Raw genomic sequence first — 25,955 nt, forward strand, 5'->3', positions numbered from 1 at the left:
CATAATTCTTGTAGCAGTATATAAAAAAATAAAAATCATATCTATCAATCTATCAATCTATCTTCTGTCCAGGATGTTTTGAGACAGCCACTTTGGGAATGTTAGTTGATTTAGGCCCATTATGGCTTAAAAGCAGACTCTGCATAAACTATGTAATTTTCCATGGGAGTTTTGCCAGCATGCGACAGTCCAGGTGTTAGTACCCTTGAAACAACTTTTCCATCACTATTGTGGCCAGAAAGAGTCCTTGTAGGATTTAAAGTTCGCCTGCCTATTGAATTCAATGAAAATTTTAGGTTCGCGACATCACTACACATAGAGTGTAATGTTTTATTATATTAATTATTAAATAAGCATTTTTAAATATACTGTTCATTTAGTGCTCATCTAGCTTATATTTTAGTGCAATCTAAGATTCTTTCCTTTTTTAAAGAAGATTTGAAACACAACATTTTATTGAGATGAAAGAGAAATTTTGGTAAAAAAAAATCTAAGATGAGCTAAATATGCAAAAGATAATACTTTTAATGTAAGTGAAATAATATTTTTTTCAATATGGAGACTGAATAAGGTACAAAAATATATATGATATTCATAAATTAGGATTCATCTATAGTATGAAAGGATTGTGGACACATACCAGCTTCCAGGAACTTGCCTCAAATGTTTCAATGGTCTATGCAGAGAGCAGAGGTTTTAATAAGATTCTGGTTAAGCCCAAGAGTACTTACCTACACATACTGAACACCCAAAGGTTTTACTAGTAGTCTGTATGTCGGAGAACATGTTTCTAGAGACTCTCAACTCACTGAGGATTTTATACATGTGCTAAGACTGCGCACAGGAGGTACTGAACACACTAATACAAACAAACTCTAATTATGAACAATTTGAGTACAATTATCATAAAGATACTTTAGATTTATTTTTTTAGTTTGACATAAATTAGCCTAGAATTCAAGTGGAGAGCTATTGATAGAACAGGGTGCGCTATCAATGTCGCTGTACCGCGGCACGATTAGCATTCAAATTGATATTACAAGTACCTGGACAAAAAGAATTACCACAAAATGTTTACCATGGCTGACATCCCTCTAGCATTCCCTACACTTTCAATGAATATCGTGAACGTGCCAAACATCAGACTTATTGCAAGTTCAACATATAATAGTGCTAAAAAAGTAAGAGCGACTTGAGACTTGAAGTTATTATTATTAGAATAACCTAGCACTCTCTAGCAAGCACACAGCAATATTAAAAAGCAAAATCTGGAGAGCAAGTTGCATTAGGAGCCAAACAGTTTAACCCAGGACAACGTTTATTTTGTAATTTTGGTGGTGGTACAGGGCTTAAACTGTTTGGTGCCAAGAGCAAACAACTCTCCCATTTTTGCTTTTTAATTCGGCCAAAAAATTGAGTTTTGAATTTTCAATCTACTCTGGTCATTGGAATTCATAATCGATTTCGGTTAAATATTTGGATAAAAATTAGATTTGAAACAAAATGTCTTCAATTCCATAACATGTTTGTAGTTAATTATACTTGGAAACTGAGTTAAGAAAAGGACTAGAGTGGGAGACACAGCACGAGTTTGCAGCAGAGTTATTGGACTAAGAAGGTCTCTGATTACATTACATAAACCTTAAACATACGCCTCCAAAAAAGGAGAACAAATATTTGTTTTGAGTTCCTTGGACACAAAGACCAGCAGTTCCCTGAGAATTTGTTGTTGAAGGATGATGGCTACCACAAAGCAGGAAGGAGCAGGAGTGGCTGCAGCAGGCAGCAGAGTTACTGAACTAGGAATACCTCTGGTACACAAACCTCAAAAATACACTTCTAAAGCAGGAGGACAAACATGCCTAGAGTCCATCGGACACAGTGGATAACAGTTCACCACAATCTTTAACTTAAACTGATGATGACCACCATACAGCAGGAAGGACAGGGGCAAGAGTAACAGCAGGCAGCTAATATACTGAACTAGGTAGACCTCTCAGTACATAAATCTAAAAAATACACCTCTAAGTTTGGAGGAATACATACCTGGAGTCCCTTTGACACAATGACCAGCAGTTCCATCATGGTTTGGCAATGATGGATAATGACCACCACAGAGAAGGAAGGGCATGAGCAGGAGTGGCAGCAGCAGCAGAGTTACTGAGCTAGGTAGGTAGGCCTAACAGCACATAAACCTCAAAAATACACCACCAGGGGAGAAGGAAAGCAAACACATGCTTAGAGCCCCTTGGACATAGTAGCCAGCAATTCACTGAGGATTTGGAATTACTGAACTAGGTAGGGCTTGCAGTACATATATTTAAAAAATACACCTTCAGGGTAGGAGGAGGGCAAACACATGCCTAGAGTCCCTTGGACACAGTTTCAAGCAGTTCCCTGAGGATTTGGCATTGATGGATGATGAGCAGCCACTACAGAACAGGAAGGGCAGGACCTGGAGCAGAAAACATTTCAAAATTAATAGATGTAAAAGCTAAGGACTCGGTAACCTAGCTTTGAAATGTTAAATTTTAGAAATGTAATTTGCTCCATGAGACATGTGTGAGTGCTGAGGGTTCAGTATATTGTCAGTTAATGACAACACTACTACTAGTGGAACTGGCAACATGGGCAGTGGGTGAGGCTGTTGTAGGAACTGGCTGCTCTATAACAGGGGATGATGGTTGCAGTGTGGGCGCAACCTGGGTGACACCCTAAGGGGGGAGTTACACCATCAGGTGGTAGGCAGCACTTGAGCAGGAAGGAATAGTTACTTAGGCCCAGGAAATTAAGCTCGCTGTGCGCAGCATGTGACCAGCTGCCCGTAACCCACGCGCTGGCTCCCCCATGGCCCCACCATGACCCCACCCCCCCATCAAATCATGCGTTCCCCTCTAGACCGGTCATGTTCGTCAACTACATTATAGACACATCAAAGCTCCACCAGGAGGAATGTGACTAACAGATGAACAGATGAACAGGTCAGGGGGAGGAGCAATTCAGCAGCATGACAAGTCTGTTTGACCAGACAGCACTAGAGTACTGCGCAAGACAGAGTGAGGAATACAGCAGGATGCCAGACATTGGCAGCAATTTAAGACACCAGGAGCCATGGAGGAGATAAAAACAGGACTTATCAGGACTTAGGAGATCATCTGAACTTTGGTAACCCGGTATTTCCAGTAAGTTTAACCTCTTAAGGACATATGACGGAATTTTTCCGTCATAAAACAATTGAGCAAACTGAAAGCTGTGTCCTTAAAGGGTTAATAAAACTCACTACTCATATATGCAGCATATATTACTATACATGCATGCTGTCAGGGTTCACTCTGACTTTAATAGTTATTTGCTGCTTTTTATCTTGGCCGCCATTTTGACTCACCTGTCTTTTTCCTTACATGTTGCAGAGAGTGTATCGCTGTTCACTACTCCCAGGCTCCGTCTTATGGCCAAACTGGAGAACACCATCAGAGAGAGACAGGTTGCAGTCCAAAAATGATGATGTCATCCCTCTCCATTGAACTGCCTCAGTCCTGTTTGACATTGCTCGCCTGACTATCTGCTTTGGCTTTGACTCCTGGCTTGTCATTTGGCTTTTGGACTCATTATAATTTTTTCTTATTTTATAAAAAAGGTGTGATTAATTCAGCATTTCATGTCTCTGGTTTCTGGTAACCTGACACATGCCATGTATGTATTACTAGGGACAAATATTGTAAGGCCGGTTTACAAGAATGCCAGGAATATACAAAAGGCTATCGTGAAAATGTATTATGGTTACACTTCAGTAGGAATTAAGGACAGGAACACACCCCTTCTGGCTGTTATCTGCCTTCAAAATCTATGTTTTATATAAGACTACAGTGAACTTAAGATAAAGTAGGAATTGGAGAAATGTATTTTCCACTATAGAATTCTTTGAATTATTAAAAAGATATTGACAGTCACAACTGCATCACACTGATTACACACAGCAATGTTTGTTAAATACCTTTAATGTCTCTTAGGTTATACCAGTTACTAATTTATCAGTGTCTATCAAGCTGTGGCAAATTTGTGTAACTATGCTATTGTTTGTCTTTGCTAGGGGCCATAGCAGAGGAAGCAGAGAAAACTGCTAAAAGTACTCAACTAGGTAGTCTCCAAAACACCTTGTAGACCACGCATGGTTCCTTCTCATTACATCTTCTGTTTGATTCTATGTATTCTACCAGGGATTGCACTGAGATTTGAAATGTAGATTTCAGAATGACATTCTTCCCATTTGACAATATAACATTCACCATTTTTTAAATTTCCTGATATTCCATTAACTATTGGTCTTCTTAATCCCTGTATCACGGTTTTCTTTTTCTTTTCTTTTTATCATTGAGTTCTCTAATTAATAACCTGCATTTTATTCGTCTTTCCTTTTCTGACTATAAAAGATGAAGAACTGACTGCACAAAAGGCCACAAAAAGATTGGATGATAGTATATATTTTGTGAATGCTGCCTTCTACTGTAATTAATGATAGCCGCACTAAGGGCCAGATTACAAGGGGAGCATTAAATATTGATTTTGTGAAAGCTATATTTGCTCTCCACTGAATAATACCAGCACACGCTAATTTGCACTGGTATTACAAGTTGAATGCAATGCGAACACGAGATTGCGTTTTCTTTGATGGGAAGCATTGCGCTCACAAGAGCGCACTTCCATAGACTCCAATGGGAGCCTCGTTCTGATGCCATCAGAGATGACACTGAAACACAGCAAAGGGGGTAAGTAGTGCCATGATGGCAGCAATATTAAATATATATGTATATGATAATATGAGCACAAGCATATACATATACAGTATATTTGCTGGGAACACACAGTTCCCATAGACCGCAATGTAAAAGCACTTTTTAGTTTCATTTTTTTTTCTAACACCCCACTCACACTCACCAAATTTACCTCCAAAATACTGCCTAGTGAATTAATTTTATAAAAAATTAAAGATGCAGCTATCTAAACTAGAGAACAGGTGAAATAATCAGCTGGTTAGTAAACCTTTTACCTGCTCTCACCCAAGTAAATCCTGATAGGGAGGCCTGATTTTATGTTTATAAATGTAGTGCTATCACTATTGGATTTGTTTAGGCTCCAAGTTTTAGTGAATTCTTAGGAATACCATGCCCTTACAGCCAAACCCTGACAGAGAAATGTAGAATTAGTGATTTAAAGGACATTAAACGCAATATTTTTTTTCAAGGTTCAGATGAAACATATCATTTTATACTGAAACTGCTGGAATTTGTCTTGAAACATAATATATTTACATTTGATGGTAAATACTATCAGCAACTAAGAGGTACCACAATGGGTGCCACGTGTGCTCCCAACTACGCCTGTTAGCACCTAGGTTTTTGGGAACAGACTGAGGTGTTTGGTTACCTGGATAAATGAGTGGAGGCACATGTGATACTCTGGACCCGATTTGTGGACAACATCCTAATCATATGGGATGGCACTGAAAATGAAGTAAAAGAATTTGTAACCCTTTTAAACAAAAAACAACACAATACATTTTTAACCTATGAAATTAACAGCATAGATACATCCTTTCTAGACCATAAGATAAGGAAACACAATGGCAATCTGCTAACAGAAGTCTATAGGAAAACCACAGCGACAAATAGTCTGCTACATGCCGACAGTCATCATCCAAAGGCGCTCCGAGATGGTATTCCTGTGGGACAGTCCCTTCATCTTAAGAGGAAGTGCTCCACAGAATCAGCATTTGAGCAGCAAGCAGAAGAAATGTCCCAATGGTTCAAAGAGAGAGGCTATTCTAATATGGCAGATCAAAAAAGCCTGGGTTAGAGATAGAAAAACCCCTAGACGGGAACTGTTATATGGTAGTAAAAAGGATGAAGCAGCTAGCCAGACTAGGCTAATAACTAAATAAAATAGCCATTGGGGAAAAAATAAAAAAAAATACAAAATATTGGCATATTCTTTTGAAAGATGACTCTCTACAACGGATAGTATCTGAATATCCATTACTAACAGCCAGGAGAGCACCAAGCTTAAAAGATAAACTAGTCCACAGTAAATTTTAAAAAACTAGGCCTGACAAAAATAGACTTGAAGCAAGACAGACTAGAGTGGGCAGTCATCCATGTGGAAGCTGCACTTATTGTAGCCACATGAGAAAGACGAAAACCTTTAGCACAGGGCAAGGAAAAAATTATAAAATAAAACAATGGATTACGTATAAAACCATTGGAGTCATTTACCTTTTGAACTGATCTTGCCCTTGTTTTTATGTTGGGAAAATGAAAAGGGAGTTAAATGAAAGAATAAAAGAAAATAGAAGTGACATCAAAAATAAAGAGATGAATAGTTCAATTGCAAGACACTTTTTAACACTGCATAATTCTGACCATGAACAGCTACAGGTAACAGGCATAGAACATATACCAGAGAAACAGAGGGGGGGGGACCTGGATAGGCTTCTACTCCAACATGAGAACAGATGGATGTATAAATTAAAAGCTTTGTCTCCAAATGGCCTAAATGAAAAAAAGCTGAAATACTGCAGCATTAGTTTTAATGAAAGTAGCAAGTGTATAGCTTACACAATAAGTAACCTAGCAACAGTGGAACACATAAATAAGCACTGGCAAGAAGGAGGAGTATCTGATGAAGTCCTAAGACAGCATTTGTGGGAGGGGTGAAACGCGTCATCTTGGTGTGGATTATTGACTGCAAATAAGCTACAAGGATAAGCTAAGGCTTGGAAGTTCATGTTGGAATGGCTCATCAGGCAGGGACTTGCATTACCTATATGCACACAAGGAACAGAGGTACCCCTTTATTTGCAGCAGTAGGAGTTGAATGTACAAAATGGAAGCAGCAAGGAGAGCAAATGTACAGCTAGAGGGATTTCCAGAAAGCCACAGTATAAGGTTGTTTGCCCTGTGTAACTGGATTTGAATACACCAGATACCACAAGTTTGTTTAGATATATCTAAGGGCTCTGGAGCATGTTGTACACTAAGTGCCCAGTGGTCCTATTTTGCTACAATAACTTCTATATTTTGCTTTGGAGCGTGCATAAGCACTACAAGCTTCAGTAATAAGAACTGGACGTTTTTCATGTCTGCACCTGAAAGAACTTTTGATACAGCTATAGTGATTTAGCATTACATGTATCTACCTTGATACTTTGTGGTATATTTACCAAAAAGCAGATGCTGCTTATTCCACGCGAGCCTTCCAGCAAGACCTCTGCTCCCTAGCTCGTCCACCACCTTTACGTGGCGGATTGCAATCACCGCGATCAGAATAATTGACAACCCCGCTAGTGGCCAATTGGCCGTGAATGTGCAGGGGGTGCATTGCACAAGCATTTTTGCTTAAATACTGCCCTCATTTAGCAATGCCGTGTGGATATGATTCACTCCAGCGAATCATGTCCACCCGACATTTAATAAATCGGCCCCTTTGTATATATTTGCTTACATTGTCCTTGGCCTTCTCAGGCCTATTCTGAAGCCTTGAGAGCCCACCTTAATTCACCTCAGTGAACAAAGCAGTTTACATTTAAAAAGATTTTAGAAAAGCAAGGCAAATTATATTCTGTTTGTTTAATAGAATATAGTTGATTATTATTGCAGGAATATTCTATCATGCCACACGGAGTGCATAAATCAAAGAGGCTGAGTGGATACCAGCATAGGAAAGCAAAAGAGGCAAGAATTAAATCAATCAAAACACTTGCTTGATCCATTCTTCGATATGTCAAAAGACCGGATGATGGCCAGGGTTCATAAAAAGACACTGCTAGTCTCCAATTGATAAAGATGATTCTTCTGATGCTATTGCTAGCATGCATTCTGCAGAAGAGCAAGAAGTGGAAATTGTAGAATCTGAAGTTGAAGAGCGAGGAGCAGAAATTACAGAATCTGAAGCAGAAGAGAGTGCTGCAAGTGACTCTAGCCATAGCCAAAAAAATAGGGGGTATCCATCAAAGTACCTCAATAATATAGCTAAGAGCACAGCTATAGCAGGAAGAAACCCCGAAAAATTGCAACAAAGTTAGAATAAGGAAGACAGACCGCTCACATTTATTACCCAATATTCCTCAGATTTTTCTACAGTATGTGACATCATTAAAAAGTATTTTCCAATTTTATTGGGAGATGTACATCTAAAATCAACTGTAGAAAAGGGATTCAAATGTGTGTATTCGAAAAATCTGACTCTGGGTAACCTTTTATCCCCAAGCCTTTTACCATCTAATAAACAGAACAAGAGTTCTTGGTTACAGGTCAATGGCACTTATAAGTGTGGGGATCACAGATGTAAAGCCTGCGATTCCATCAGTGAAGGCAAAGAATTTTACTCATGCACTACCTCACAAAAATTTGCTACCAGAGGATGTATCAAGTGTTCCAGTACCTATGTCGTGTACCTCATAGAGTGCCAAGCAGACTCCAAACAGTATGTTGGAATGACCAGCAGGGAGGTGCGTACGCGTATTCGAGAACATTTAGGTTACATTAAATATGAGAAGCCATGTTCGGCATTATCAAGGCACTTTATAGAGGTGCACGGCAAGAATACTGGAACCTTTAAATGGAGAGGCATAGAAACAGTTAAATTGCCCCCTAGGGGAGGAGACAAGGATCAGATTCTAGCGAGACAGGAGGTGTACTGGATCATGAAACTCAACATTCAGGTTCCTCAGGGATTTAATTCCGAGTTTGATATCATTAACCACTGGAAATAGTGGGTTCATGGTCCGTGCACCCCTGTCTCGCTTCTATCTTTATGTTTATGCTTATGTATACATACATTAATTGTATAGATATTCTATGTACTCTCAAGCATTTACCTCAATCATATCTTTTTGCACTCAATAGATACAATAATGCATTTAAAATGAAACATATAAAGTTGGTCACCTAATTATGGATTAATGGTAATAGTCTCAATCCTCCACATTAATTAATTCATTGTTTATCTAAATACCACTAGCATTTTCAATAGGAGAATTTCTGTTTAGATATAACATTTTGTTGTTATAGTCACAACCACAAATTATACCATAGCATTTATGTTACTGCATTTATTGTTTTTGTTTGGTAAAGACACAACTACTTAGCAAATGTTTATCTAAAACCAATACAGATTTATTAAAGTGTTTTACTTGCAATCTGGTTTATTTAAAGGATATACTATATTCTACAATGCTAGGTAATGCAGTAACTTCATAGCTATGGTCATAACTATAAATTGTATTGCAGCATCTATTTTACTAGATTTATTATTTTTCAAACTTGTTTGGTAAAGACAGCATCATTTAGCTAATGTTTACAAAAAATCGATATTGTTTTGTAAAAGTGTTTTGCTAGTATCTGGTTTGACTAAATGACATATTATAATCTGTAATAATGGGTTATGCAGTAATAATTTCTATTAAGACACGATGTATATCTCTGCTTTTTTCTAATACTGAAATTTAACCCAGCTATTATTATTATTATTATTATTCTTGAAACAATTAGATCAAACCAATGCTTTAATTAGTGTAATAGTTTGTGCACAAACTGTATTCAAATGGTTAATAGGGGTGTGTTCCACACCAACCAATAGCCATTGAGGTTGTATCCTTTTTAAGAAGGCACTTACCTATGTCTAATCAGGAGTACGGCATCCGCCGAAACGCGTAAAACCCGACATTTTTATTGTGTGTACCATGTGAAGTTTTAATTTGAAGAAATAAAGCTGTTTTTTATACATATATGGATTTTGGAACCGCATTTCCTCTTTTTTCTACTATTTGTGCCATTAGGATTACAAGGAGTCCTTTATAGGTACCCTCTGTCCATGAGTATATAAGGCTACCATTGGCGGATCAACACAGATACCTTTATGGAGCTCCGTATAATTGGGCGATAACAACTGAGCATAGGAACAAGCACTGCTTTGGATTGGATCATTGCCTCCCACGTGACCCCGCATCTTGATTTTCATTTGTTTATGGACCTGTTTGTCAGTCCCATAGAGGTATCCCGGAAAAGGCTAAACGAAGAGCCACATAGCAGTAGTCGCTGCAGGAGCAGGACGTGACTGGCGGCGGCTGAAAAGTTCTGACCGCATCGGGGACCAGAGGATGAGTATTTAGAGCACCTGGTTGGCTCTATTTCCGCGTTAAGTGGATACTCGTTGAAGGCAGCAACAGGTCAAGTGCGGGTGAGTCTAATATAAGTTTGGCATCGAAGAATCATATCCCATAAGTGTAGCGCAGAACTTTTGCTCAACTAGTGCCTGGGGGACAAATGTTTAACAGTGCACCGTGTATCGCCTTTTCTAACTTGAAATTCATATATGGAGCCATGAACTGCTTTACCATAATTGAATTTTTCGGCTAATTAAGGGTTACCACAGAATTAACTCTTGTTTATATAGTGATACTGTAAAAGAGATGAGTGTCATTAAGGAGAAAAATTTGCAATTTTTATGTGATGCTTCCTTCTGGGAGATACCAGTTGCAGACCATTTTCATGTTGAAATATTCAAAAAGTGAAGTGATTCTTTTCAGAACAAAGATAGTCCTTTCAGTATTGCGAAAAGGCAAGACACAAAAGCTGAAGTTTTACAAGGTGAATTTGGTACAAGCTGATACCAAATTTGGTACAAGGTGATACCAAATTACAAGAACATTCTGCAGTATTGGATAGTTTACTCACCTATCAGTAAAAAGTTATCCTGTTTTTGCTACTGACTGTTTGCCATTAGTGCTACAGATACCATATCCAAATTTGTGACTGAGTTTCAGAAGTGATGGAAACTGAGTCCAAAAGTACATAATGGCGAGACATCTGAAGAGCACCTACGTTGCTTTGAAAAGTGGAAAACTTTGTCAATAGGACTGAACCTTCACAAAACCATTGATGCTGAAACTACTGCCTTGATGGAAATTGAGAAGAAAACATGGAGAGACATCTTGCACAGATTTCTTGACATCAAAATGTTTCTTGCCAAACAGAATCTGGCATTCCATGGCCACAAGGAATATGAATTTTCATTCAATAAAGGGAACTTTCTTGAGATGGTTGAGATGCTTTCAAAATATGCTTCAGTACTGAAAGAGCACCTAATTAGATTAAAGCAGAGCACATGTAAACTTAAAGTAATGGTCTCATATCTTGTGCCACAAACTCAGTATGAGTTTATGTGTCATGGAGATAAAGAGAGAAGCTTGTCATGGAGATAAAGTCTGCAAAGCACTTTGTGATCATGTTTGACAGCACACCTGACATATCACATACTGACCAGATGTCAGAAGTGATCAGATATGAACAAATTAGCAATAGGGAAGTTGAAGTAAAATAAGTATTTCTAGGATTTTTCCTTTTAAAGTGGAAAAAAGTTGTTGACCTCAGTTCTGACATTCTTAAAAAAAAATGGAAAGTGATGCACTGGACATAATGATGTGTAGCACTCAGGGTTATGATAATGCTACCACTATGGCTGGAAAACATATAGGTTGCAATCAATTCTTAAGGAAATGGACAAGAAAGCTATGTTTAATGTATGTGTGGACCATTCACTTAACTTGTGCAGTCAGCACTCTTTTGATGAAAAAGGATCATGTGTGATAGTTTTTAGAACTCTTCAGTCAATTTTTTCTTTCTTTGCTGCTTCCACCCATCAGGGTCAATTTATTATTGCAAAATCCAATAAGTGGAAAACAGCACACTCTAGTAGCAATTATACTGCCCAAGAGATTGAGTTTTTGATAAATCTGTTGACTATTATTCTCTATCAGAACTATTTTTTATTCATGGACACTTACTACCTCCAAAAACAGGGTACAGCAATGGGCTCCAACGTCGCCCCCACATACGCCAACATATTTATGAGTAGTTTTGAGGAACATTTTGTATACTCCAACATTAATTTTCAAACATATGGTATCTCCTGGTGGAGATTTATCGATGATGTGTTTGGCGTGTGGGGGGGGCGACGTTGTGAGCCTTTTATCATTTATAGAAGATCTTAATTGTTCAGTGAATGGATTGAAGTTCAGTTTAAATATGAGCGAGGTAGGAGTAGAGTATTTGGATACTTATGTTTATAAGGATAAAGGTTTCTTGGAGACTGACCTGTACACAAAAAAAACTGATAAGAACAATTTGTTACAGTATGGCAGTTGCCACCCAGAAAGTGTGTTCAGAGCAATACCCAAGAGTCAGTTCACTAGAGTGAAGAGGATTGTCTCAGATAGTAGCAAGTGCAAACAGAGACTGGGAGAAATTGCCAATAAGTTCATTACTAGGAACTACCCAGAAAAATTAATAACAGAACAGCTTGTGAATGTTGAGGAGGGTTTAGGACAGAGCCAAAAACAGACAGACAAAAGAAATGAGAACAACATGATATTTGTAACACAGCATAATAGATTGAGTGGAAAGATTGCAGGTATCCTAAAAAAACATTGGCACATCATTAGGGAATGCAATCCAAAGGTGGAAGAATTTAAAAAAGAACCAATGATTGCGTACAAGAGAAATAAAAGAATTAGGGATTGGATCATACACACAGACATAGGCCCTGGAAAGAGAAGTATACAATCAACAATTGGTAGTAGCAATAATGGCTGCTATCCATGTTTAAATTGTAGCCATTGCAGCTCAATGATAAAAGGCAAATACTTCTACCATCCTACGAGTGGTAGGAAGTTTACAATAAACAAACATTTTACATGTAGAGCAACATATGCTATTTACATGATTAAATGTCCGTGTGGATTTATTTATATTGGCGAGACCTGCAGAGAGGTAAGGGAGAGGATAACGGAACACAAATCTAACATAAGGTGTAATAATAAAGAAGCACCAGTATCCTCTCACTTCCTCTCTGCAGGTCATAACATAAGTCAGCTTAGATTCTTAGTCATAGACCAGGTGATGAAACCAAGGAGGGGGGGCGATAGAGAGCATCTCCTAAAAGTTAGGGAGATGTTCTGGATTCACAAACTGGATTGCCTTATCCCCAAGGGCCTTAATAAAGACTTTGATTGGAGTCTATTTTACTAAAGGAAATCACACAGGGATAAGGTTAGGATTGTTTGTATATTTTCTGGTTGATCATGGGCGCATAAAAATGGCTTGTGAATAGCAGGGTGTTATAATGGTAAAATAAAGGATAAATGAATCAATTAAAGTGAAAGAAATTTTCTCAATAAAAATACACTCTGTAAAGGAATAAATCTTGATTGATGTAAATATACTCTGTAGACTGTGCAGACATTGTGGATGTTTGGATTTTATGCTCCTCTTTTAATATTGTATATAGGTTTTATGTTTATATTTTAAATGATATGTATACTGTTCACCCATTCTATTGAAATACAAAGAGACATCAAAAGTAAAAAAGAGTGTACTATATTTTACAACCAACAGGTGTCACTATTGCATGTTGCAATACATGTTTTTCCACACAATGGGTTAATGAACAGTTGATGAATAATTAACAGGTGAGGGTATAAAAAGCATGAACCTGTATAATTAAGATGTACATGACTAAGAGCCACATTGGCTTGAAACGTTGTATGTTTGGACCCAGGATAAGAAAATAAAGGTCTTTTAAATTGATATGGTGGCTGGAGTTTTTTGAAGTTTTCAATTTATTATTGTGCAGATGGACATGATATGATGTATCGTATCATGTCCGCCACACATCGATAAATGCCGACATTGTATGCTGTCGGCATTTATCATTGCACCAGCAGTTCTTGTGAACTGCTGGTGCAATACTGCCCCCTGCAGATTCGCGGCGAATCGGCCTCTAGCAGGGGGTGTCAATCAACCTGATTGTATTCGATCGGGCTGATTGCTGTCCACCACCTCAGAGGTGGTGGTCTGGTGGACAAGTTAAGGAGCAGCAGTCTTAGGAGTGGTAAGAAGCAACATCCACTGCTTCATAAATCGACCCCATTGATGGGATGTGTTAATAGACCATACTGGAGTGTCAGTGAAAAGGCTATCAACAACACGCTGGAGTACTCATCATGCTGAAAGTTTGTGGAGGCGATTGAAGCTCTTTGTGATCCAGATGAAAATTTGGTCACAAGTGGAGCAGCATTTTTGCCTGCTCTCTGTGATTTCACTTTTCTGTGCTACCTGTACTTCTGGTCTAATGTACTTCAGGAAGTTAATGATACACAATAGTACCTGCTGTCTAAGGGTTTAACTCTCAACAAGATGGTGACAAAACTAGAGATGCTAAGACTTTTCTGTATGAAGAGCACAGTCACCTAGTGGAACATGCAAATGAAGAGGCTCTTTTAAAATCTGAAGAATATGGAATTGCAGTAGAGAGAAGAGCTAGGTTCAAGAAAAGAATGGCAGGGGAGCAGGCAATGATACTAGAGTCACAAGTCTGCAAGAAGAATATAAGAGGGTGATGCTTGAGTGAATTGATCGCTTTCATTCCGAACTTCAAAACAGATCAAGAGCCATCATAGAAGTAGCAGGCATGTTTGAGGCTGTTTAGACAAAGAGTCTCATATCTGCCACTAAAGAAGAGTTAAAGGTGTCGATTCCAAAACTGACCACTATCTATGATGAGGTATCCAACAGCAAGCTGTTTATAGAAATACCAAGGCCGAGAAAGCACCTAAAAGCAGCACGGATTGACTAAGTCAAAGTTTGGGCAACATTGCAAGTTTTGACATTCATAGCTAAATGGGACTTCATAGAATCTCTTCCAACCCTTTAACTGAGCGTAAAATTATTTTTGATGATTTGTGTGTCTGGGGCTTCATGTGAGAGGAGTATTTTTTCAAAGCTAAAACTTATAAAGAAATATCTGAGATCTACCATGGGACAGTCAAGGCTTTCTGATCATGCAATATTATCCATCGAAAATGAGTTAGTGAAAGGTATTGATTTTGATGAAGTGATTCACAATTTCACGGTCAGGAAAGCAAATTTCTGATTTAGTCGAGATGTTCACTAAATACTTGTGTATTTGTTCCTTTTTATTTTTATGGTATTATTTCATTGTTCATTATTTAATGTTTTAATTATTACAGTAAACTTTAATGTCAAAATAAACTTATTTTTGAAAACAAAAACAAACTTTAATTCTATTGTTTTCATATGATATACTTTAAGGGGTATATTTATTATAGTGCGGACGGACATGATACGATGTAGTGTATCATGTCCGCCGCACATCGATAAATGCCGACAGCATACGCTATTGGCATTTATCATTGCACCAGCAGTTCTTGTGAACTGCTGGTGCAATACAGCCCCCTGCAGATTTGCGGCCAATAAGCTGCTAGCAGGGGGTGTCAATCAACCCAATCGTATTCAATTGGGTTGATTTCTGTCTGCCACCTCAGAGCAGGCGGAAGTTATGGAGCAGCGGTGTTTCACCGGAAACAAGGGGCATCAAGCTACATACGGAGCTTGATAAATTGACCCCTAAAGGTGTAATTTAAATTTTGGTAATTGGTAATGTCACTTCTATTGCCATTACATTCAGTGTTATATGGAAGTTACGATTTACGAGTAACATCAGTAAAAAAAATAAAATATAAATATAATAATGGGGGGGGGGGGTGACATTGTGAGATGCAACACTGGGTGACACCAACCCTAGTGATACCACTGTATGGTGGTGATGAAGAGGGGGAGAATACAGGAGGAGAATGCTGGCCTAAAAATCGGGAGGAAGTTGTGCTGCTGCCCATTGCGCACAGTTGCTGTGGTGGAATCTCCTCCTCCTCCACCATCTCCTCAGACTTGTAATTAAGTTCCTTCTGATCCAGAGTACAAGCTATAGCAGACATGCTGGTAGTCACAGTAATATCCTCATTGTCCAAAACAGAGACTGGGGAAAACTGCTCAACACTCCCCTCTTCTCCATGACTTCTTGGCACAATGGGATCATATACATCTCCTGCAGCTTCTGCCCTGCTGCTGCTGTGGTTGCTCAGAGACAGCCTTTTTACATGAGGGAATCAGGAGAGTGGTGGAAATGTCAGTGGTAGAACTGATGGTGGCACTTGGGTGAACACTGGTGCAGGTGGTTTTGGGAATAGACTGTCTAAAAGAGTTGACATGTACACAGAGGCTGCTTGGTAACCTCGGACCCCCTCCCAATCCTATTACTAGGCTTTGTGCAAAACAATGTTAAATGCAGCACCTTCACCTTCAGTTCACCATACTGTCTGCTTTTATTTTATGGGTGGGCTTAGATAACCCTTACTGCTACTGAAGCTGCTGCTGCAACTAGTCATGGTAGTGGTGGGCCCTGCATATCTCCTAGTTCTGGTGGATATGAGAATGCATGCTACTGCAGATGCTGAAGGTGACCCTGCTGCAATTGGGATGATTGCTATCCACCGCCTCAGAGGTGGCGGACAAGTTAAGGAGCAGCGGTCTTAAGACCACTGCTTCTTAACTTCAGTTTCAGAGGAGCCTGAAACTATAGGGGTAGAATGCAGCATCCACTGCTTGATAAATCTATCCCATGGACTCTGCAATGGTAGTGACTAGGATAAATAAAATACTGTAAGAATACTAGTTACAGTAAATATATATAAATATATATATATATATATATATATATATATATATATATATATATATATATATATATTGATTGATTGAAGTAGTCGTGTTAGTCCAAAGATTTAGATATCAAAATATTGCATTGAGCAATGATACTTTTTAATCGGACTAACTATACATTTATACGATGACAAGCTTTCGGAAGTATTCCTTCCTTTATCAAGTCTGAAGCAATACTGACCAATTTGATGGAATTTACAGATTATATCTTAAAACACAGGCTAAAAAAACAGAAAATGTTACAGAGGTCTGAATGCAGGGGGAGGAGGGGGTGTCGTAAAATCGTGATGTGGGTTTAGGAGACAGATAGTGACAGTAAAAGATAACAGGCCGGGGAAATATATGGTTATACACAAAGCATATACTGACATAAAGTTATATATGAACATAGAATCAATATGAATAAAGATGTGAAATAAGGTATACAGGGGAATATAAGATAATCAAAGAAGGAGAAAGAAAAAAAGGGGAATAATAATAATGACAAAAGTGTGGACATAGGCTTACATGTGTACCTATGCATAGAGAGTGTGGAATATACAATGTAATTGACTACAGTATATGAAAGTCCATTACAAATTTTTTTTGATAATGGGTTAAGAAACCAGAGTCCACACCTCCGGATGAACTTACACAGACACTGAATCAAAAACCACTGTGAAACAAAATACTGTACGTTAAAACAAAGAGATCAAATATAGTTAAGCGCTGAGAGCGAAGGTTGAAGAGGAGATTAGTTATAATATAGGAAAATATATAATAGGCGAAGATGCAGTAAGTGTGGTTAAATAAAAATATAAAATATATGTATGATTATTAGTGCACACTATGTATACAAAGTTATATGCTAAGAAAATGAAATAAAGTGGAGGATGCTAGTAGATACAATAAAAACAATTTATTAAAATGTATCAAGCGAAATGCAAATGCAACAAATTAGGCAAATGTATCTAAAAGTATAGGGACGTCTCCCTTACTCGTTACTATTAGTAACACTCTTAAAATGTAAATTTCTTAAAAAAGTAAAGAAAGGGATTATTTCCGTATTTCGAATACTTGCGATTTTGGAAAACAGTATGGCAGTATTGCCTGAGATGTCCAGTATAGCAATGAGGTAACTGGTGGATGTAAGGTCGAGTTGTTTGCTACTCGGCGTTACCAAATGCTAATGAGAGCGCCTTTTTTATGGCTCTTACGTTACCGTTGTGACGTCACTGATGTTGGTTGCGTGTAACGTTTCTATAGTTACCCCTGTACAGCAAAAGATTGTAGAAGTCCTGGGGGGTATGTGTAGTATTGGTGGTCAGAATTAATGGCTTTGATGTAAGGGTATGTGACCCTCAAATAATGTGAATTGTGCGGTCGCAAATGTAGCGACTTAGGATACGATTGGTTGCCTTGTTTACTAGTGGCAGCTGGTGAGTTCTTTTGTAAAGGTGACTTGGCGGTCGTGTAGAAACGACTAGTTAGACAAATAAATCTTTGCGGTCGTTAAAAACAGCTAAAAACGACTGAGTGTCTTTGTATTGAAGAAACTTGGCGGTCGCTAAATAGCGACTAAGGGATCCTTCTTCTTTGTGGTCATTAGTTACGACTTAGGTGTTCCTATGTGATTGTGACCAGGCCCAAAAAACATACAATAGAACGTCTTCCAGGGTGCAATATTGGGGTCCTTCTTCTTTGCGGTCGTTAGTAACGACTCAGGTGTTCCTATGTAGTTGTGACCAGGCACAAAAACATACAATACAAGTAAAAGTCTTCAAAGGTGCAATATTGATAAATATTGATAGATTCAAATAAACAAAGGCTAACAGCAATTAGCACAGTGTCTCAGTCAACGCGTTTCGCCCGTGGGCTTTATCAAGACATGTTGTTCTTTGCTTACATGAGAATATTTAAATGCTTACATCCATTTTCATTGGTAGACCACTAAATCAATTAAAGGTGGAATGTACTATTACAGATGGTCTAAATTAAAGGTGGAAATGTGTATTTGCAATAGATAGTATATATCTTAAATTTATCTTAACATTTATTTGACAGTGTGCAAAGTGTCGTAGCTGATATATTAAAAATAAAATAAAATTATAATAAAAATAAAAACAAAAATAAATAGAGTTAAAATCATCTATAGAAAGATGAAATGAAGACAAATAAAGTTAAAGTTAACTATAGGAGAGGGTATATATCTAAACTGAGTTTTCAGCCGATTTTTAAACCGTTTATTAGCAGATTTTAACAAGAGAGAGGAAAAAGGAAAAAGGGGGAAGGGGGAAGATGTATGTAGATGAATATAAATATATAAGGGTATCATACTCATAGGAAGGGGGTGATGACTAATTCTGAGTTTAGCCCTGTAGGAAATAGTGTGTCCATATTATATATCATTTTAGCTTCTAGTTTGCGTAGTAGGTTTTCTAAACTACCCCCTCTCCAGTTGGGTTTGACTTTTGCTAAACTCCAGAACTTAAAGTGTTTCAGATTGTTTTGATGGATTTCTCTAAAGTGTGAATACAAATGAGTATCCAAATTCCCTCTATCTATACAGGAGAGGTGTTCCCTGATTCTCTCACGGAGGGTCCTGGTCGTTTCTCCAATGTAGTATTTTTTACACGAACACTCGATTATATAGACCACTCCTTTATCCTGACATCTTATAGTGTCTTCTATTATATATTTAAAATTGTTGACCTCAATTTCTTTCTTTTTGCAGCTGTATTTGCAGGAGCGGCACCCAAAGCATGGAAAAAAGCCAGATAGTTTTCTCCCTTCTAAGTTTATCTCAAAATTCTTTTTTGTCAGTGGTTTTTGTTCGCTTTGTGCCAGTTTGTTCTTTAAATTTTGTGCCCTTCTGTAGATTATTCTGGGTTGTGTTGGTACTTTCTCTCCTATTATTGGATCTGCTTGTACTATGTGCCAATGTTTTGTTAGGATTTTCTTAATTAGATTACTATTGCAACTGTAGTTTGTGATAAATGGTACATCTATTGTGTTTGGGTTGTCTCCATAATTGAGTATTGGTTTATTTTTATATGTGAGAAGTGTTTTTCTGTCTATTTTATCTGCCTCTTTCTTTGCTGAATCAATGATTTTCTCATCATACCCTCTTTCTTTAAATTTGGTTTCTAGAATTGTTATCTGTTTTTCATAGTCTATGTGTCTTGAACAGTTTCTTTTTATCCTTAAATATTGCCCTTTCGGGATATTGTTCTTCCACCTTTCCAGGTGGCAGCTATTGTAATGGACAAAATTGTTGGCATCTACTTTCTTGAAATGTGTAGTAGTTATAATTTGATCATTTATTACTTCAATTTCTAAGTCGAGAAAAATGCCTTTATTTTTGCTATATGTGTATGTAAAATTAATGTTTCTATCATTTTTGTTCATATCATCACAGATCTCTATTAATTCAGATTCTTCCCCCTTCCATATAAATATAATATCATCTATGTATCTTTTGTATAGTACAAGATTTACACCCAGTCTATGCTGAGGGAAAAAAGATTCTTCCCAATTTCCCATAAAGAGATTAGCATAGCTGGGTGCAAATCTTGTACCCATAGCAGTTCCAGTCTTTTGTAAGTAGAATTTCTCATTAAATGAGAAGTAATTCTGATTGAGAATGAAACGAATGCCCTCCAATAAAAAATCTCTCTGCTCTCTTATCAATGTGTCATCTTTCTCCAAAAAAGTTTTAACAGCTTGAATACCAAGTTCATGATTTATGATAGTATATAGTGACGTGACATCGCATGTCACAATTATATAGTTAGGTTCCCATTTAAGATTATGCAATATTTGTAAGATTTCTGTTGTATCTCTTAAATAAGAGGGTAATTTCTTAACATAAAATTGGAGGAATTCGTCCAGATATTGGGATAAATTGGAAGTTAGGGAGTTTATCCCGGAGATAATAGGTCTTCCGGGGGGATTTGTTAAACTTTTATGTACTTTTGGGAGGTAGTAAAATATTGGAATTTTAATTTGTTTTGGCAACAGGAAATTATATTCTTTGTTATTCAGGATGTTTTTATTTTTAGCCAAATCAAGCATTTTGGACAGTTTAGATGAAAATTTATTTGTAGGGTCTAGGCTTAATGTTTCATAGGTGGTAGTATCTCCCAATAATCTGTGTGCCTCTTCAATATATTGAGACCTATTCATTACTACGACCCCTCCCCCTTTATCTGCGGGTTTGATGATTATATTTGTATCAGATTGGAGTTTTCTTAGTACCTTTTTTTTCATTAGATGTTAGGTTATTATTGTATTTATTGGTGATATTCGCTTTTTTGATATCTCTCTGTACCATTTTCTCAAACATTTAGAGATTCTTCCCTTTTTCATTAGTAGGATAAAAGGTTGATTTAGGTTTTAGTTTGGAATCTTTGAAGCCCCCATTTTCATTCTGGATAGACTGTGTTTGTGTCGATTTTTGCCAATTTCTCTCTATCTGGTTCTTAATGAAGTACCTTTTTAAGGTTAATTTTCTTACATATTGGCTTATGTCAATGTGACTGTCGAATTTATTTAGTGTTGTGGATGGTGCAAAATTTAAACCTAAATTTAGAACTTTCTTTTCTTCTTCAGTCAGTATTTTATCACTTATGTTGAAAATGCCACATGTCGTTGCTACTTCACTCTTTTTGTGTCTCTTTCCTTTTCTACCTCCTCTGGTGCCTCTCTTGTTCTTTTTCTTAGGGGTGGTTCTATTTTGTGTTCTATGTTTTTTGAAGTTCCTGGTGTTGGGTGGCTTATCCCTAAAAAATGATTGTCTTCATTTTGTTGACAATCTGAGTTTAATGGTTCGAACCGATTAGAGGTTCTCACTCGCCAATCGTTATTATGTTGGTCTTTATCATGTGTGTATTGTGAATGTTGTGGTCTATAATGTCTTGGTTCTTCCCAATATTCTGCAGTAGGCTCATAGTATGATCTTTGTTCTTCTGGATAATATCTCTCTCTATGGTTTCTGTTATATTGTGCATTATTCCTATATCTATTGTATCCTCTTTGTGTATAATTATCTTGATTATAATGATAAGAGTCATTAAAGGATATGTATCTGTTATCCTCTCTCCATCTATCTTTATTGTGATTTTGTGGAGTTCTGTTATACATGGGTCTGTTATAATATCCAGAATTGGAATTATAGTATGGTGATTGTGTGTTTTGGGTTCTGTTATTTGATCTAGATCTCGGTTTATAATTCGTTTTATTTCTTTGCTGAGAATTTGTAGATGTATTTTTATCTTCCCTTATGGGTCTTGTTTCTTTATTTGTTTTATCATTATTTTTAGTTGTTTCTAAGTTGTAGTCGTCTTTGTCTCTATTTAACTTTCTCCATTTCACCTCTTGGAGTTCATTATTTAAGGTAGTTAAGTTGTTCATAATTTCCCTTTGTTTGTTTCTAAATTCTTGGTGATCTTTTTTATCTATTATTTTTGTTTTGAGTGCAGTGATATTTTTCTCTATAGTGTCTAATGAGATTTCTCGTGATTTTTTTAAAATATTTAAAAATGTCAGTGATGCTGTCTCAAGTGCCTCGTCCCATTCATTTTGTAGTGTTTCTATCAATTCAAATGTGCAATTCTTTTTTAGTCTTAGACCTCTTGGTATAATTTTCATTGAGATATATTTATCTAAAAAATTGAGTTCAGTTTTTTGTTTGAGTTCACTTGTTAATTTTTTTTCTAATTCTACCATAATAGTGTTCAAATCAAAGTGTTCAGTGTGTATATCATATTTGTCCTTTTCAAAAAAAATTTTGAGGGTATTTAGCGACCGCCAAGTTTCTTCACTACAAAGACACTCAGTCGTTTTTAGCTGTTTTTAACGACCGCAAAGATTTATTTGTCTAACTAGTCGTTTTTACACGACCGCCAAGTCACCTTTACAAAAGAACTCACCAGCTGCCACTAGTAAACAAGGCAACCAATCGTATCCTAAGTCGCTACATTTGCGACCGCACAATTCAAATTATTTGAGGGTCACATACCCTTACATCAAAGCCATTAATTCTGACCACCAATACTACACATACCCCCCAGGACTTCTACGATCTTTTGCTGTACAGGGGTAACTATAGAAACGTTACACGCAACCAACATCAGTGATGTCACAACGGTAACGTAAGAGCCATAAAAAAGGCGCTCTCATTAGCATTTGGTAACGCCGAGTAGCAAACAACTCGACCTTACATCCACCAGTTACCTTATTGCTATACTGGACATCTCAGGCAACACTGCCCCACTGTTTTCCAAAATCGCAAGTATTCGAAATACGGAAATAATCCCTTTCTTTACTTTTTTAAGAAATTTATATTTTAAGAGTGTTACTAATAGTAACGAGTAAGGGAGACGTCCCTATACTTTTAGATACATTTGCCTAATTTGTTGCATTTGCATTTCGCTTGATACATTTTAATAAATTGTTTTTATTGTATCTACTAGCATCCTCCACTTTATTTCATTTTCTTAGCATATAACTTTGTATACATAGTGTGCACTAATAATCATACATATATTTTATATTTTTATTTAGTATTTTTTTTTTTAAATCTACACTACTGTTACACCAGATATGAGTTGCACTGGGGTGACACTGTGCCCTGGCAGGCAGGCACTGAAACGCACACGTGTGAAGGAAACTGACTGCTATTATTTAACACAGTCAAAAAAGTGTTTTTTTTTTTAAATCTACACTACTGTTACACCAGATATGAGTGGTGGCACTGGGCAAGTGGGCACAGTATACGCTGTGAGCCTGACACACACACTGGCAGGCAGGCAACTGCAATTAGATTACACAGGGAAAAAAAAAAAAGCAGACTGATGTTCTAGCCCTAAAAAGGGCTTTTTGGGGTGCTGTCCTTACAGCAGAGATCAGATGAGTCCTTCAGGACTGTAGTGGACACTGAATACACTAGCCTAGCTATCAATTTCCCTATTAAATCATCAGCAGCTACACTGTCCCTCCTCTCACTAAAAATGCAGCTTCCAAATGAATCTAAAATGGATGCTGTCCAGGAGGTAGGAGGGTCTGGGAGGGAGGGTCTGCTGCTGATTAGCTGGAATGTGTCTTCTGACTGTGAGGTACAGGGTCAAAGTATTACTCAATGATGACGAATAGGGGGCGGATCGAACATCGCATATGTTCGCCCACCGCGGCGAACGCGAACAAGCTATGTTTGCCGGGAACTATTCGCCGGCGAACTATTCGCGACATCACTAGTTATAATTGTTCGAATTGTTCGCCGGCGAATAGTTCCTGGCAAACATAGCATGTTCGCGTTCGCCGCGGCGGGCGAACATATGTGATGTTCGATTCACCCCCTATTCATCATCATTGAGTAATACTTTGACCCTGTACCTCACAGTCAGCAGGCACATTCCAGCCAATCAGCAGCAGACACTCCCTCCCAGACCCTCCTACCTCCTGGACAGCATCCATTTTAGATTAATTCGGAAGCTGCATTGTTAGTGAGAGGAGGGACAGTGTAGCTGCTGCTGATTTAGTAGGGAAATCTATAGCTAGGCTAGTGTATTCAGTGTCCACTACAGTCCTGAAGGACTCATCTGATCTCAGCTGTAAGGACAGCACCCCAAAAAGCCCTTTTTAGGGCTGCTTTTTTTTTTTTCCTGTGTAATCTAATTGCAGTTGCCTGCCTGCCAGCGTGTGTGTCAGGCTCACAGCGTATACTGTGCCCACTTGCCCAGTGCCACCACTCATATCTGGTGTAACAGTAGTGTACATTTTAAAAAAAAAACTTTTTTGACTGTGTTAAATAATAGCAGTCAGTTTCCATCACACGTGTGCGTTTAAGTGCCTGCCTGCCAGGGCAAAGTGTCACCCCAGTGCAACTCATATCTGGTGTAACAGTAGTGTATATTTAAAAAAAACAACACTTTTTTGACTGTGTTAAATAATAGCAGTCAGTTTCCTTCACACGTGTGCGTTTCAGTGCCTGCCTGCCAGGGCACAGTGTCACCCCAGTGCAACTCATATCTGGTGTAACAGTAGTGTAGATTTAAAAAAAAAAACACTTTTTTGACTGTGTTAAATAATAGCAGTCAGTTTCCTTCACACGTGTGCGTTTCAGTGCCTGCCTGCCAGGGCACAGTGTCACCCCAGTGCAACTCATATCTGATGTAACAGTAGTGTAGATTAAAAAAAAAACAACACTTTTTTAACTGTGTTAAATAATAGCAGTCAGTTTCCTTCACACGTGTGCGTTTAAGTGCCTGCCTGCCTGCCAGGGCACAGTGTCACCCCAGTGCAACTCATATGTGGTGTAACAGTAGTGTAGATTTAAAAAAAAAAAACACTTTTTTGACTGTGTTAAATAATAGCAGTCAGTTTCCTTCACACGTGTGCGTTTCAGGGCCTGCCTGCCAGGGCACAGTGTCACCCCAGTGCAACTCATATGTGGTGTAACAGTAGTGTAGATTTTAAAAAAAACAACACTTTTTTGACTGTGTTAAATAATAGCAGTCAGTTTCCTTCACACTAATAATAATAAAGGGATTATGTATCTTTTAAAACAATAAAAATTCTGGTGTAGACTGTCCCTTTAAACGGGGAGTTTGGTCTGTCACTGTGAAGCGGGCGTAACCCTTACACTACCTGATCGATACAACATCATACCTGATGTTTTAAAGCACGTTGTTCCAAACAATTTAGCAATGTTAGGTGATTTATGCCCTTTATGGATTAAAACCAGACTCTGCATCAACTATGTAATTTTCCATGGGAGTTTTGCCATGGATCCCCCTCCGGCATGCCACAGTCCAGGTGTTAGTACCCTTGAAAAAACTTTTCCATCACTATTGTGGCCAGAAAGAGTCCCTGTGGGTTTTAAAATTTGCCTGCCTATTGAAGTCTATGGCGGTTCGCCCGGTTCGCCCATTCGCGAACAGTTGTGGAAGTTTGCATCCGCCGTTCGCGAACGCAAAATTTTAGGTTCGCGACATCACTAGTTATAACCTAAGAAAAAACAAAATATAATTGTGTACTTCAAATGCAATATTGACATTATCCTACAAACAAACTCATGTCCCATTCTTTATTTAACCCTTTAAGGACACAGCTTTCTGTTTGCTCAATTGTTTTATGACGGAAAAATTCCGTCATATGTCCTTAAAAGGTTAAACCCCCAGGAGTGATAGTCCTCAACTTGTTTATCCAAAACATCTCCTGTTTTAATAACATTTTGTTCCTATCTCCCCCTCTTATTGGTCTTTTCACTATATCTATAGCTTTAACACTCATGTTAAACTTATTGGTCATGTGCATTGTGAAATGATGTCTAGCAATTGCCGAATC

At 37.8% G+C, this 25,955-nt stretch overlaps 1 pseudogene; it reads left to right on the top strand.

Annotated features, from left to right (window-relative positions):
• Positions 1 to 10,465: 10,465 nt before the first annotated feature.
• On the top strand, positions 10,466 to 11,642 carry LOC128636515 (zinc finger MYM-type protein 1-like; annotated as a pseudogene).
• The last annotated feature ends 14,313 nt before the right edge of the window (positions 11,643 to 25,955 follow it).

This window comes from Bombina bombina, chromosome 7 (genome assembly GCF_027579735.1).
Source record: "Bombina bombina isolate aBomBom1 chromosome 7, aBomBom1.pri, whole genome shotgun sequence".
In the NCBI taxonomy this organism is placed as follows: Eukaryota; Metazoa; Chordata; class Amphibia; order Anura; family Bombinatoridae; genus Bombina; species Bombina bombina.